At 40.1% G+C, this 14,640-nt stretch overlaps 1 protein-coding gene and 2 pseudogenes across 3 annotated transcripts in view; all 3 read right to left on the bottom strand.

The window, feature by feature from the left end:
* The window catches only part of LOC146677663 (protocadherin alpha-C2-like), a 139,619-nt gene that overhangs the window by 98,743 nt on the left and 26,236 nt on the right, over positions 1 to 14,640 (bottom strand). The gene's annotated exons all lie outside the window — the stretch shown is intronic.
* On the bottom strand, positions 563 to 3,099 carry LOC146677667 (protocadherin alpha-3 pseudogene; annotated as a pseudogene).
* On the bottom strand, positions 5,328 to 7,812 carry LOC146677666 (protocadherin alpha-3 pseudogene; annotated as a pseudogene).

Genomic DNA, 14,640 nt, shown 5'->3' with positions numbered 1-14,640 from the left:
TATCACAAAACAATCTCATAAGTTCGTTTAAGCCTTCAAGATAAATGCATCAAGATGCCAATCTGGTAATGGCAAATAATGTCAAGCTCCCTTATATATTTATTTAAAGACAGGTGTAGCATATATATAAACCAAATTGAATTAAAACTTGCCTTATCTCCTTTTCACAAAACATGAAAATATGAGCAAATATGAATAATACAATTGTCAAGGCGTATATCAGCTTAATGTGCTATCTGTCTATCCTTTGAGTAACCAGAGACAAAGAGCAATGCACATATCAGAAATGTGACTTAATTATTATTATAATTATTGCGGCCTTCAGATCACATTTTTATATATGCTAGAATGCCTACACCAGCACCATGGACAGCTACATGAACGCACTGCTGTCCAAATGATGGATATTATTAAATTGGCACAACTAAACGTTTTAAAGCTGAAGCATATATATATTTGGAATCTAGTTTAAATCAGAAGATACACCATGCTAAGATAAGAAAAAATGGTACCGTTTAATCTGCAATGACGAGGAATGACAATATGCAAGTATTTTAAAATTTCATGGACTCACCTTTTCTTTGGTAGGTAAAGTCTGAGTTCTGGTAAAAGTGTCTCCTTCGTTAATACTGATCAGTTCTGCATCTACAGGTGGAAACGAGGCGGGGAAAACCACCACGTCACTCTTGAGCGTGTCTGAGCTGAAACACACATCATACTGCTGAGTAGCTTTAGAGTAAGACCAGCTCCCGTCAGGGTGGGTGGTGATCATGGGGGCGCTGTACCTGCTGAAAGTGCCATCTGTCCTGTGGCATCTGACTGCTATTAAAGTGATGAGGCTGAGCAGAAAGAAGACGGACACCGACACAATGGCGATCAACAGATACAGGTTCAAATCCGAGAAGCTGTCCTCCTTTACAGGCACATGTCTGAACGGAGTCTGGATTTCAGCCATGCTTTCAACCACCACCACATCAATAGACACAGTAGTTGACAGGGAGGGTTCTCCGTTATCAGAGACCAAGACCACCAAGGGGTGAGTTTTGAGGTCATTGTCACTCATTCTCCTCTTAGTCCTGATCTCCCCGGTGCTGGTTCCGATCCTGAACAAGTTGTTTCCTTTGGGCTCAGACAGGTGATAAGAAAGCAGCGCGTTGTATCCAGAGTCTGCGTCTACAGCCCTGATCTTTGCCACAAAGTATCCCGCTTCAGCAGAATAGGGGATGCTCTCACTGTTAACGGAGCCATGCTCAGAATATGGCGCGAGAATCGTGGGACTGTTGTCATTTTCATCCAGGATTAAAACGTTGACAGTGACGTTGCTGCTGAGCGGAGGAACACCAGAGTCTGTGGCCTGAACTTTAAACTGGAATGTTTTTAACTCCTCGTAGTTAAAAGACTGCAGGCTGATTATATCTCCTGTCTCTGAGTTGATATTAATCATTGTAGGAAACGGTAGTGAGTCACTGCTGCTTTTTAAAAAAGAATAGCTCACTTGACCATTTTTATCGACATCAGCATCAGTTGCAGTCAGAGTTTTAATGACTGCTCCTACTGGACTGTTTTCTTTAACATAAATATTAAGTATCGGATCAGAGAAGCGAGGCGAGTTGTCATTGACATCAGAAACGTGAACACTAATTATGCTGGTGCTGGAGAGAGGAGGAGCTCCTTCATCAGTTGCTATTATAGTAACATTGTACTCGTTTGTAGTTTCTCTGTCAAGCGGACCAGTAACCACTAAAGAGTAATAATTTCTATAGTTTGTGTCCAGTTTAAATGGAGTCTCATTTGCAATCACAGCTTTCACTGCCCCGTTATTCCCACCATCTTTATCCAAAACCGAGACAAGTGCAATGGCTGCACCTACTTCCGCGTCTTCTTTCACTGTATTTAGTAGTGACGTTACCGTGATCTCAGGAGCGTTATCATTTAGATCCAGCACTTCTACCAACACTTTGCAATGAGCAGACATCGGAGGCTGGCCTTTGTCAGTCGCCTCAGCATGAATCTCAAATGCAGAACTTTCTTCGTAATCGATTTTACCTTTAATTGAAATCGCTCCCGTTTTAGAGTCTATTTGAAATACATTTAAAACATGATCCTGACCTTTACTTCTAAAAGAATATTCAGTTTCAGCATTTAATCCGTCATCTGCGTCTGTTGCATTTAAAAATATAATTGTTTTACCCATTGGTAGATTTTCATGAATCTGTGTTTTATACAAAGCCCTACTGAAAACCGGAGCGTTGTCATTAATGTCTAAAACATTTACAATGATTTGCAATGTTCCTGACTTGGGTGGGTTTCCGCTGTCGATAGCAGTCACTGTAAGATTAACAGTAGGTTGTATTTCTCGGTCTAGAGCTTTCTGTAGCACCAGCTCGGCAGACACACTATCCCTTCCTTTGTGGACCTCTAAAGAAAAGTAATCATTTTGACTCAACTTGTATGAACTAACGTCATTCTTTCCAACGTCAAGATCCGATGCCCCTATAAATCCAAATTTCCCCCCTGGCACAGTACTTTCCGCAATATTAAGATACTGCAAATTCTCAGGAAAATGTGGCACATTATCATTAATATCGACTACATTTACATCTAAACGATAAAGCTTCAGTGGATTGTTGATCACGGCCTCTACGCTAACAGTACATATTGCAGCTTTTGCGCAAAGCTCCTCACGGTCGATTCTTTCACTGACATAGAGACTACCCGTTTTCAAATTTATATCGAAATAATTTCTCTTTGATCCGCTAACAATCTGAAACATACGCGTCCTCAAGTCATGCACGTTAAGATTTAGATCTTTAGCGAGATTTCCCACAGTAGTCCCCGGGTTTACCTCCTCTGATACAGAGTAAGAGAGCTGCCCAGTCACCACTTGCCAGCAGCAATCCAAAAGAACAACGACTACATAAATCCCAAAAGAACTGCGTATCCTCCCTGTCGACATTTTCTATCCTGTGCGAGCACAGCATATGGATCGTAGTCTTCAAGGTGAAATTAGAGTGGCAGAATCCAGATTTCCGTGTATATAAGAAGTAAAGGACAAAGCGATGATCGCACAATGTATTCTCATACTGCCCCTCTTGTAACAAAGCCCTGCAAAGCATCATCGTCACCATCATCTAAATCTAGGAGGAGCTTCGAACAACCAAGAGCACTATGAAAATGTGATGGTCTACAATGTCCCCATGTGGTCATTTAAAAATACTACATTATCACAAAACAATCTCATAAGTTCGTTTAAGCCTTCAAGATAAATGCATCAAGATGCCAATCTGGTAATGGCAAATAATGTCCAGCTCCCTTATATATTTATTTAAAGACAGGTGTAGCATATATATAAACCAAATTGAATTAAAACTTGCCTTATCTCCTTTTCACAAAACATGAAAATATGAGCAAATATGAATAATACAATTGTCAAGGCGTATATCAGCTTAATGTGCTATCTGTCTATCCTTTGAGTAACCAGAGACAAAGAGCAATGCACATATCAGAAATGTGACTTAATTATTATTAGTGTGAATGCTTGAAAAGCATTCACAGTATTGTTCTTCTAATCTTTATTCTTATATTTTATTATCTATTCCGTACGTTTTTTGAAAGCCTACTCCTTCAAAACCATTCAACTTAGAAAAACCATTCAAACACCATTAGATTCCTATTCTTTTGGACATGATTGCTTGTATTTTTCTCATTTTTAACATTTATATTTTTAATTTTATTCAACTTTATTCAACAAAAATTTCCCATGTATTTCAATGGGGAGCCCCTTCAAATTCTCATTCAACTTACTCATTTTTAAACTCTTACTACTTCAACATACGTTCACATAGAGCCACCATTCAAACTTTAAAACGAAGACAAGACATTCAACTATTCAACTTGTATTTATCTTTTCAATATCTATTATACTTTTTCTTCAGTTCCAGTTTAAGTTTCATGATGTTTTTTCACCCGTTTCAGAGTTTATAATGGGTGTGTATGGGACGGAATGTTGGGGCTAGAGTGAGGCAGCTCAACTGCTAGAGTGAGAGGAGCAAAAAAAATAATCTTAAAATCTTTTTTAAAACTGCTGCTGTGTCCGCAGCGTTTGCTCTACAGGTATGATTTTACCCTCAAAACGTAGCCATGGCTGTCCTCTTTCATCCAATGTGTTTACTATTGTACTAGGTGTTATGGTTCTTTCATAAATGTCACCAATGCACAGCCTCCTCCCTCCAACTCTTCCATAGACTCTAATGTTAAAATGGCTCAGAAGGTTCGTTTGAAAATCAGAAGAGCATGGTGTCTTTCCACTGTCACCACGTCCATATAATAAACTCCACAGACATGAAAACTGAGAATTTGGTAGACTAGACATTGCTGTCGCTCACAGTGAAAGAATTTTGTCAATACGACTTTTACTTTTCATTTGGGAACGATTTGTTTCGGCCTGACTTTTCTGTTCATTTTAAGCAGCAAAAGTGAGGCGCATGTCTGTGTACGTGTGTATGGAGCCATTGGGTGCGGTCACTATAGCAACCAGGCTCACACCTGCCTGCTTAACGAGCTCTCTCTGCCACTCTGCCAAAATTCATCTTAAACACTTCTCTTTCAACTGCTGCTGTGTCCACAGTGTTAAAGCCATCATTTTACCCTCAAAACGTCGCCATCGTTGTTCTTTTTCCAACATCTTGTCTTTCAAAGCTCAGAGATGTAAACTTTTTAAACTGTGTGGGTCCAAGTGGAGGGATCACATTTTAGTCATTCAGTGATTCAAAGAATATGACCTTTTAATATTCTTTCAGATGTTTTCTGACTCTAAATGTTCTTTTCTCATTTCTTAGGTTTTTCTAATTTACAATTAAAACATTTTCAGCTTTTTTCCAACTTCTTCTTCTGTGTAACCTTCAGCTTTTAGCAGTTCAGCACTTTTGTTTTCAGGTTAAATTCGGGTTTTTTTTTTTTTTATCTCATTCAAAATTTTTAACTTAAATTCAGTAATTATTTCATTTCAATGCATACATTCAGATTCAAGCATTCACACTGCAGTTTCTTCAGAAAATGCACTTTCTAGTTATAATTGTTGCGGCCTTCAGATCACATTTTTATATATACTAGAATGCCTACACCAGCACCATGGACAGCTACATGAACGCACTGCTGTCCAAATGATGGATATTATTAAATTGGCACAACTAAACGTTTTAAAGCTGAAGCATATATATATTTGGAATCTAGTTTAAATCAGAAGATACACCATGCTAAGATAAGAAAAAATGGTACCGTTTAATCTGCAATGACGAGGAATGACAATATGCAAGTATTTTAAAATTTCATGGACTCACCTTTTCTTTGGTAGGTAAAGTCTGAGTTCTGGTAAAAGTGTCTCCTTCGTTAATACTGATCAGTTCTGCATCTACAGGTGGAATCGAGGCGGGGAAAACCACCACGTCACTCTTGAGCGTGTCTGAGCTGAAACACACATCATACTGCTGAGTAGCTTTAGAGTAAGACCAGCTCCCGTCAGGGTGGGTGGTGATCATGGGGGCGCTGTACCTGCTGAAGGTGCCGTCTGTCCTGTGGCATCTGACTGCTATTAAAGTGATGAGGCTGAGCAGAAAGAAGACGGACACCGACACAATGGCGATCAACAGATACAGGTTCAAATCCGAGAAGCTGTCCTCCTTTACAGGCACATGTCTGAACGGAGTCTGGATTTCAGCCGTGCTTTCAACCACCACCACATCAATAGACACAGTAGTTGACAGGGAGGGTTCTCCGTTATCAGAGACCAAGACCACCAAGGGGTGAGTTTTGAGGTCATTGTCACTCATTCTCCTCTTAGTCCTGATCTCCCCGGTGCTGGTTCCGATCCTGAACAAGTTGTTTCCTTTGGGCTCAGACAGGTGATAAGAAAGCAGCGCGTTGTATCCAGAGTCTGCGTCTACAGCCCTGATCTTTGCCACAAAGTATCCCGCTTCAGCAGAGTAGGGGATGCTCTCACTGTTAACGGAGCCATGCTCAGAATATGGCGCGAGAATCGTAGGACTGTTGTCATTTTGATCGAGGAGTAAAACGTTGACAGTGACGTTGCTGCTGAGCGGAGGAACACCAGAGTCTGTGGCCTGAACTTTAAACTGGAATGTTTTTAACTCCTCGTAGTTAAAAGACTGCAGACTGATTATATCTCCTGTCTCCGAGTTGATATTAATCATTGTAGATAACAGCAGCTGGTTATTGCCAATTTTTAACAATGAATAGCTGATTTGGCTATTTTGGTCTATGTCTGCATCAGTTGCAGTCACTCTTTTAATGACTGCTCCCACTGGACTGTTCTCATTCACATAAACATCAATTACGGCCTCCGTGAACAGAGGTGCATTATCATTGACATCAGAAACGTGTATGGAAACTACACTTGTGCTGGTAAGTGGTGGAATCCCTTTGTCATTAGCGATTATATTGACATTGTAAATAGAGAATTTCTCCCTGTCCAGAGGTCCATCAACTAACAGCGAATAATAATTTTTGTAGTTAGTTTCGAGTTTGAATGGCGCTTTGTTTTTAATTTGGATCTCCACAACACCGTTTTTTCCACCGTCTTTATCGAGGACAGATACAAGTGCAACTGCGGTGCCTACAGGAGCATCCTCTTTTACCTTCCTATGTAATGACGTCACCGTGATCTCAGGAGCATTATCATTTAAGTCCACCACTTCTACCAGCACTTTACAGTGAGCGGACATCGGAGGATGCCCTTTATCACTGGCCACAACACGTACCTCAAAAGCCCTCCTCTCTTCAAAGTCTATTTTCCCTTTGACCTTAATGACACCAGTCTGAGGTTCAATTTCAAATATATCAAGTACGTGATCTTGGTCTTTGCTTCTCAGCGAATATACAATCTCACTGTTTAAACCCTCATCTGCATCAGTGGCGTTCACTGTGATTACCTTTAACCCCAGTGGAATGTTTTCTGGAATTTTTGTTTTATACAAGGATTCACTAAAGATCGGAATATTATCATTATTGTCTAATACATTAATAACGAGTTGCGAGGTGCCGGATTTCGGTGGGGTCCCTCCATCTACAGCTGTCAGTGTCATAGTGATGACTGCCTGCTTTTCTCGGTCTAAGGCTTTCTGCAGCACCAACTCAGCAGACACACGGTCACCTGCTTTGTGCACGGCCAACGAAAATTTTTCATTTTGGCTTAATTTGTAAGTGCTTACTCCGTTTTTCCCCATATCCGCATCAGTTGCTTCGGATAATTCAAATTTCACTCCAGGCAATGTGCTCTCTGCAATATATAAATTTTGCAGTTTGGTTGTAAACAAAGGAGCATTGTCGTTTACATCTAAGATCTCTACATCAATACGATAAAGCTTCAATGGGTTATTTATTACGGCTTCTACACTTACTGGACATTTTAGTTCCTCCGAGCAGAGCTCCTCTCTGTCTATTCTCTCACTGACATACAGAACACCAGTCTTTAGATTTACCTCGAAAAATTTTCTCTTTGATCCAGTAACGATTTGAAACATACGAGATTCCAACTCTTGTGAATTCAGGTTTAGATCCTTAGCGATATTCCCAACAGGAGTCCCCGGGTTTACCTCCTCTGAGATTGAATAGGAGAGCTGCCCAGCCACAGTCTGCCAGTAAACATCCAGTAAAAAAAGGCACAAATACATCCCAAAATAGCTCAATTTAAAGGGCGACATCTCTGTTCAATGTGAACAAAGCATAAATTTGAGCTCCAGTGGCATTCAGATATTTAGGAAAGAATGGACGATCAGGGAGCTTTTTGACTGTAGTATTCTGTTTGTTCCACCGTCGTTTGAGTCTTATAACAAAGACAGAAATCGTTCATATCGCTTGTAAACGGGAGGGGCCAAGTTCTATTAAAGAGCAGGGCTGTAACTAATGGACCAACAGCGACGCCACGTGGTGAAAAGAGCGCAATGCAGAGGCCAGTGAAAACAGTTGCTTCTCCTGCAGCCATCAGGTCACACCAAAGGTATCTGAAAAGCTTAACATCAGAAATCGGAACAACTCTTCTCTGCACCATGGACAACACCTGAATGAGTGTCCTTGTAGAAAGTGATAGTATCAAATACATCGCATCCCACGTTACTCTACCTTTTTCCACTAAACCTCTTTGTTCCATTCAATTTAAGAGTTATTTGTAGATTCTATTAACTACTAATGTGAGCTTAATAAACGGATAAAAAGTTGGAGGCTGCCTGAAATTTTTAGCATTCAGCCATGCCTATATAGCAATGTGTGAATTGCACCACAAGTTTTATCATGTCTACAAATTTGTATGTATTTTTTCCCTAAGAGTGCGTAAAAACAAACAAACAAGCAAGCAAACAAACAAAAACAGTAAAAAACAAACAAACAAACAAAAAACCCTCCCTAAACCATAAAAAATAGTACAGTTTCTTCTTCTGCACCCACATCAATGGCTTCTTTATTTATCTTTTAATGAAATTTTCTTTTTCAGCCTTTTGGGCAATAAATATATTTAATCGTACCTAGTTATTCTTCTGCACATATGAGCACAGGAGGGGGTGTCTGCTTCTCGTGTTGTATTTTTGGTGCATTTTAGTATTACTCCACATTTCCACAGAGACAGTAGTCATGAGCTTGTTTGTAATCCCAAGCCCTAGATTCAGAAACTCCTGCCCTATTTCCATTCCTCCGAAAACACGATTTGATTTGAAAATATTATCCCACAACTACAATCATCTGTCAGCCCCCACAGACAATATTAATAATAATAATGGCTCACATAGGATGATCTGTGTGTTCATTTTCCTAATGCATGTAATAGAAAACAGTAGGTAAAGTATAGAAGAGAGAGTATAGTGCTCTTGTGGTTTATTAACATACACAAGCAAATGCATACATATCCACCATCGCAATTATGCAACCCGTTATGAAATTCAATTATTCATGGTTTATTTTAGGGCCAGACTACACTACTTTGACTTTACAGGACTTCAGTCTGGATTATCATTCTCCTAAAGTCACCATGAAACACATATGAATGTTCCATAAATTTCACACTTGGTATTCTTTGCTGCCCAGTGAGAGGATGAACACTTTTTTTTTCTTATTCTAAACAAACAATACATTTTTAAAAGAAACAAATCCATGGCTTCTGTAATTATGGAAAACCTAGTTCCACATAGATGAAACACAGTATATTAGCCAGCAGCTCTGAATACACCCCGGAATTAGTGGTGGGTTACTGAGCATATCCATAAGGCCATCCACACCTCTTCATTCGGTGATAGAGTTAATTAGGGAAACATGCAGAATGTTTAGTTCATCAAAACATAGTTGTTTAAACAGTAATGCAAAAATAACAATTGATTTTTAACACCTATACACCTAGACCAACCTCAAACAAACAAAATCAACCAAAAGCAAGTTAAACAGATAAGTTTTTAACTGCTTTTTAAAAGAAATGACTGAGTCCACAGTTCTCAAACTCAAAGGGAGTGAGTTCCAGAGTCTGGTCGCCACTGATACATACACTCTGTCACCTTTTGTTTTTAACCGTGTATGCTGGACAACCAACAAGCCCTGGTCACAAGACCTCAGGGACCCGCTGGGGCGATAACGAAGAAGAAGATCACTGATGTAAGTTGGAGCTACACCGTGCAGGTCCCTATAGGTCATGATTATAATCTTTAAATGGACCCTGAACTTGACAGGGAGCCATTGCAGTTGAATCAGCAGGGGAGTGGCATGGGAGCATTTGGGATACTTTGTCAGAAGCCTAGCAGCAGCATTTTGAACACCCTGCAGTCATTCCAGGAAGGCATTACTTAAGCAAGTAAACAAGGAATTACAATAATCTAAATGAGATGAAACAAAAGCATAAATAATCATTTCCAATTCGAAGTGTGACACAATGGGACTAAGCTTAGCAATATTTCTTAAATGGTAAATGGCCTGTATTTATATAGCGCTTTACTAGTCCCTAAGGACCCCAAAGCGCTTTACATATCCAGTCATCCACCCATTCACGCACACATTCACACACTGGTGATGGCAAGCTACATTGTAGCCACAGCCACCCTGGGGCGCACTGACAGAGGCGAGGCTGCCGGACACTGGCGCCACCGGGCCCTCTGACCACCACCAGTAGGCAACGGGTGAAGTGTCTTGCCCAAGGACACAACGACCGAGACTGTCCAAGCCGGGGCTCGAACCGGCAACCTTCCGATTACAAGGCGACCTCCCAACTCTTGAGCCACGATCGCCCCATCTTAAATGGTAAAAACAAGAGCGAACCAAACATTTAACGTGCGTGTGCAGCGTCAGAGCTGGTTCCTAATGGAGGGTTTAATATAAGAAGCAAGAGGGCCTAGATTTTAACCACGAGGGGAACAAATTTCTCAGGAGCAAAGACAATGACTTCAGTTTTATCAGTATTTAGTTGAAGATAATTATCAGCCATCCAATCTCTGCTGGAATCTAAGCAGGATTTGAAGCTTTGAAGCTTAGAAACATCAGGTGGCCTAAAAGAGATATAAAGCTGAATATCATCTGCATTACAATGATATGAAATATTCAGAAAAGAGCTAAGAAGTTGAAGAAGAGGGACTAAATACAACAGAAACAGTAACGGTCCCAAGACAGAATGCTGTGGCACCCCATAGGCGAGAGAGGTGTGCGTTTGTTTTTAAAACCGATGCATGCATGCATTGATAAAAGTCATTCTTCCTCTGGGTATAATAATTGAAACTTCTGAATAATTAATAGTGATTAAACTGTTGTATAGAAAAATTTACATTATTTGCTACCTAAAATATGAGAGCTGTTAAAAATAAGTCTAGTGGTTAAGTACACATGTACTTAACCTTCTTCTCTGTCTGTTGTTTGCCCATAACACGATAATGTTAGAGGTGAAACTAGAATCACCACTGGCAGTGTGATGAAAGGGTCAGATAAAGCAGTGAGAGGTAGGTGAAGGGAGGGGGTTGCAGGGGCGGAAGCAGTCAGCAGCACTGCTTTAGGTGTGTTCACTGCATTATTAAAGGGATACTACCACATACAGTACAGCCACCACATTAGCTTCTATATTGCCTGCATGTAATCATCTCATGCCTTCACACAGCCATCGGTTTTGTGTGCGTGTTTATGAGTAAGTGTGTGTGTGTCCTAAGGATGTATACTGTACTGTTGATCTGTGTGCGTGAGTAGATAGGGGAAGGGTGTGATCTAAACATGCTTCTAGGCGAGTCCTACCCCCACTTTTCCTCTCTCCCTCTGCACAGCTCTCATCTCCATAGCAACGCCATCTTGGGCACAGGCATGAATGCATATGTGAACACACACACACACACACACTAATGCAGTAGCCTGTGTGTTTAGCTTTCAGAATGCGTCAGATAGCACAAAAATGACAAATTAGATTTCATATCTACTTCCACATTTTATCTGCTTGTGCCCCCCCCCCACACACACACACACAAACTCACTCAAGCACACACAAACCATACTCTTGCGCATACCTCACCAGACTGTGCAGGGCTGCAGTTGTAATTGGTAATGTAGCACTGCAGCGGCACATTCACTGTCACAGCACTTTTACAGAAGTGTCTGCTTCTCTTTCCACCCCCCACAAACCCTCAGAGAGCCTGACCTTTGCATTCAGCCATGCACATCCTACCTTCTTGGTGCCAGGCCTCTGGAGACCTCAAACACACACACATAGTCCCTCCTGCCATTTGCACATTACATCCTTTTCATATGATGAGATACTAATGTCATAGTGGGGTTTTTATGTGGCATGTATCTCATCATGACACAAGAGGGCAACCTACTCCTTGTGTATAAGTACTACTATATTATGCTTTTTACTTTTCAAATCCTTTTCACTTTGTGCACTTTATGCACTGGGCCCATTTAATATGCAGTGTCTGCTTATTGTCAGAAAAGCAGGCGTGATATGAATTATCCAGCACTTGACTATTGCAATAGAGTAATATAATACAATAATGGAAAAATTACTTTTCAATGATCTTATATGCATTTTAGCTCTGACATATGCAGATGTAAATTCACTATATAGAATAATATCCACTTACTAGAGAACTGTGCATACAATTATGTGCATATCAGCGTAACTGTAATAACATCTATGTACTGGAAAGCTGGGCATGCAATCAGCTGTTTACCTACTTACACAATTTGTGAAATAATCTATGACTAATATAATAAAGAGAGGAAGGATGCAAGAAAAGATGAATCACTCCTAGTTTTAAAACCAACTACCACTTAATCATTTATTTCCAAATCTGTGCCTGCCTTCACTGGTTTCTGGACTAAGTAGGACAGGGGCGGGTCCGCGGAAACATGAGCAAGATCAAAACCGGGACACAGCAATATGGAGCATGCCCAAACATACGCATGCACACAGCCCTGAGAGGCACACCAACACAATAGAACACAGTGTTCACTCATTTGGAAAACAATGGCACAATGCCCAAAAATCACATAATTAGTTACTCTACTGTAAAACAACATACAGGAGCAACATCCTGCCACTGCTACAGTGTGATTATTGTGTGTCATGATTTATCACAGACTTGCTGGGGAAATAAAACAGTATAGTGACCTATCAACTAAGTAAATATTAAACATAATCATAATCATAATCATCATACTTTATTAATCCCTAAGGATTAAGGATCCCATATACTAGTTAGTATTTAGAAAACATTTTCCATATAGTGTATTTTGCTTTAAAATGTAAAAAAAAACTTCACTCTTCATTTTATGTTTTAATGTATTCAACAATTTATTTACACTAGCAATGTTTTCATTTAGTGTAAGAACCTACATAAGTTTGATCAGTTAGGAAATGATCACTAATGTGCAGAGCAGGGCTGATCAAAGACGATGTGTTATTGAATCTGTGATACTGTATCTAATTAGTAACAAGCATCTGCACAGCATGAATGGCAACATTGCAGTCTGGAGTTCAAATACATGAAGGGCTGATCAGGCTCTGTGTGGTTTGTGTGGTTTGTGTGAGAGAGGTGTGAGAGTGAGAAATATAAAAGGTATGAGAGACAGCATGAATTCCATTCACATATAGTTCAGCATTGTGACTCAAATTTTAAAATGTGTAATTCAGCAACTGGTTGTGCAAGCAGAAAAACAGCCATGGATTACTTTGCAAAAACAGAGCATCAATCAAAGCTGTCAATAAACAGGAGCTTCAACAGGCTTTGGTAACAGCAAAGGTAGCACAGAAATCTGATTGGTCACTGTGGCTGAAATGGACAGTGATTGGCTCAGTATTGTGCCTAGCAACAAAGGCAGTGTTATAGAAAGCACCCAGAATTGATTTACTATCTCCCTTCTGGTACCCATGGTGACGCAGATGCAGCCCCTGTCTATGCCCCACCCTGCCTCCCCCTCTACCTCCACCACACCCTTCTTTATGAGCAGTCAGTACATAAGCCAAGGACAAGGCATTTAAACACAACCATATAAACAAAAAAAAAAGGATTGTGTTTGATTAAAAATCATATTTTGTTTCACACTGTCCACAGTGATACATTAAATTCAACCATGGAGTGTAACATAGAGCACAGAAAGCATCTGGTACAGTCTGTCTCTGTCATCTCCTCCTCTTTTCTTTTTTTCTCCCTCACTCACACACTGAAATAGCTTGACTCAAACAATTCTCAGTGGGATTAAGAATAAATCTAGCTTTATATGCATGGATAACCTAGATTTGTCAATCAAACAGTTCACTGGGGAATAGGTCAGTGTACTGCTTTTGGTATGGCTGGAAATTGGGGACAGACCTGCTATCTGCAGATCAATACTGCATGAGAAACTCAGTAAAAAATAGCATTCAATATACTACCACATGCAGAGTGGTAACACGTTAAATAATTGAATGCATTGATATTTAGACAGGCTGGTAATATCCACTTGTTGCCACAAGGGGGAGCCTTTTAAAAAATCACTCTCTTTGTTCTCCATTGCAGTTTCCATATCCACAGACAGACATAGACTGATATCAGAGGCAGGCAAAGATATAAAGCCTTAAATTAGATTAGCACCGTCACACACTTCCAAAATTGTATCAGTGCTAAAGATACACTAACAGGCTGTGTGTCTACTACACATTTCCTCTGCCTGCGGAAATTAAAATGTCAACTGTCCCAGATGGGAAAGAAGATGCCGATGTCAGCTACTGAGTCTAACAATACCTGCACAATCTCATCCAGCCTGATACATATCAAAACAAAGAAAAGGGAGAAGAAAACAGAGAAATTCTTCTATCATTTACAAATCAAAACAAGTAAAGATTATGCAGAATATATGGCAAGCATCGGACATTTCTACTGTACACAATTTACACACAAAGAGCTGCAAGGCATAATTTATCCATACTTAAATGTGTCATATATATTTTACACACACATTACACCTGCACACCATTTCAGCTTTGTGTAATATCTATTTTTACGTTCTTAATAGCCATGCAGCATGAAACATGCATCATTCAGAGGTGCATTCGAAGGGCAGAGCTTCGGTGGAAGAGCATAAAAAAAGAATGAATTATAGAGGAGAGCGCTGGCCTGCAGAGAATCTGACACTGAG

Source organism: Rhamphochromis longiceps, linkage group LG2, assembly GCF_057381845.1.
Source record: "Rhamphochromis longiceps isolate RC_006_pf linkage group LG2, R_longiceps_female_GT1.1, whole genome shotgun sequence".
Lineage (NCBI taxonomy): Eukaryota > Metazoa > Chordata > Actinopteri > Cichliformes > Cichlidae > Rhamphochromis > Rhamphochromis longiceps.
Note: the sequence above shows the minus strand (reverse complement) of the source record. Positions and strands in the feature narration are given on the sequence as shown.